Below are 2,592 nucleotides of genomic sequence, written 5' to 3'. Positions count from 1 at the left end.
CTATAGTGAAAGTTCTACATATTTAACTCTTTTGTAGTGTAGCCAACACAAATGTTTATTTGTGGAAAGAAATTAAGCAACATAATATGTGATGTTCTATAATATATTATAATATAATTGTACTAATATTAAATTGTAAAATGTTTGAATTAAGTTAAAACTTAACTTGGACACCATTCGAAAAATATATGATATAGGTGCAGCGATTCATGTGTACCTATGTAATTATATAACGTATTATATTGTTTATAGTAATATTATAACATTTCATATTTTAAAATATTATGTATAATTTGTTTATATCAAGTATTATCATCAAGTACCTATAATAATTGTTATAGCTTCAGAAAATTATTTTAAAAATAAAAATAAAATTAGGAAATAGTAGCTCTGCAGTAGTAGGTGCAACTGTCGACCGACGGGCAATTATTGAGTAGGTCACTGTAAATTTGAATTCAAAGAAATATTATTGCATGTGAAAAACGATTATGTGCGTGGTCATCTCTATAATTCTATAAGGATATTTTATTATATTATTTATTAAATTAAAACTAAAATCATTATTTTTTGTTTAAATATTCGATTTATAAATTGTGCCTATATGTATATTTTTAAAATGTTTAGGCTGCTATAAGAACAACATTAACATATATATATATTTAACTACAAAATAATATTTGAAGATTTTCGTGAGTTTAAAAAATACAAAATTTGAACTTCAAACGGTTATAAAAAAATGTTGCGTACCGGTATATACTAATAGGCCTATGTATTTTTGATATTTTTAATTTTCTATAAGTGTAACTTGTATAAAAAATCTTGTTTGAAATTGTAAAGCTTTTTGACCGAATATAATATAATAACATAACATTTTTTTAACATGTAAAGAAGGCGCAGCGTGATAGGCATGTCCAATTGGTAATTGGTAATAACTAACAAGTGTGACCGCGAATGATTTAAGCCTGATAAACATTGTAATAATAATAAATAATACAAACACACAGTACATCGATGCATATATAGTATTAATGTATTATAGTACATAGTATTATATAGTTAGTTCCTCTAACCATTGATTTACCTAATTGTTATTTGATACCATTGTCATTTATTATTATACTTTAATAGGTAGATACATTGTACATGAAGACTAGAATAACAACAATATCTGTGTTTGTACGTGGTTTTTTTTATGACAATTCAGTTTTTAAAAAGTGAGTATAATTATGAGCATTTTTCATTTACGCATATTATTTATGCAACACTTGGAAAAAAATTTAACCATCGTAAAAAACCCACATACAAACACAGATAATGTTCTTACCATCAAGTTTCATAATAGGTTGTTTCATTATAATTTTTAAACTAACGAAGTTGTACGTGATCTGCCGAACGTAAATTTGGTATGTAATACGCACTTGTAAGACGGAGACAATATACATGCCTGCGTGTTACGTCCTCTTAAGGATACACATATTATAGGTATATATAGAAACATTAAGAACATGTTTTAAGGGAATTGTGATTCCGGCTCCGGTTGTCGTTTGCGCATCACTATTGTTAATTTTGACCTTTTTTGTAATAAATATATATTTTTTTTAACTAATAGATAGTCGTGCATCGTTAGATTTTTGGGTTAGCTATGCATCGTTTGCGCATCGACCGTTTAAAAGATCGTACATCATATTATGCGCATTAATATTATTTAACGATAGAACTGAAAAAATGTGTATAATAGGTACCTAAAAGCACAAGTTGTTTTCTAAATTTCTAGTGGTATCCATAATAATTTACAACGGGGTCCTGAACGTCAACAACTAGACTATATTCAAAAACATTGATTTATAATTTAATTTTTACTTTTTTACTTTATTAATTTTTACTTAAATTATGTATGTTTGTATTTTAACTATGACTATAATATTGTGCCGATGTCAATGAACACAATTTATTTTTAATTCATTTTTACTCAATCTATATAATATATAAGTATATTTGTATGTTCTATGGCTGTAACGTGCCTAATTTAACTGAACACAATTTATTTTTAATTGTTTGTATCTATTTATTACATAATATGATTTATGAAAATCATTAAAATTTCATTCGAAAATTATTTATTATACCCTTCTATTGTTTAGCATGTTGATGCGCCTACGATAATTTTGTACAGGTAAATATAGACAATGCGCAAACGATGATTGGCCGCTGATGTGCAAACGATGTACGATATTTTGGCACGAATAAACAGACGATGGGCAAATGATATACCTACGGCCGATTTCGGATAGTGAGGCAAGTTTCTATAGGTATTAGGTATTCACAGTATTACATTAATTTTGATTTAAATATGCATATGCAATTTACTATTTAGTATAAAAGTCTGCATAATAACTAAAAATCATTATTTAACACACTACCCATTATAGCTGAGTGTGTAGAATCTGGCTCTCAAGTCGACGTCATTATGACTGGCTTCTCAAAAGCCATCGATTAGGTCGACAACAACCTGCTTTATGTAGAACAGATGATCTTAGGTATTGGTGCCCAATTCTATCTTGGCTCATTTTTTATTTTACAGGCAGATCTCAG

Source organism: Metopolophium dirhodum, chromosome 3 (genome assembly GCF_019925205.1).
Source record: "Metopolophium dirhodum isolate CAU chromosome 3, ASM1992520v1, whole genome shotgun sequence".
Taxonomy (NCBI): Eukaryota; Metazoa; Arthropoda; class Insecta; order Hemiptera; family Aphididae; genus Metopolophium; species Metopolophium dirhodum.
The sequence above is the reverse complement of the archived record's forward strand: the minus strand, read 5'-3'. Positions refer to the sequence as shown.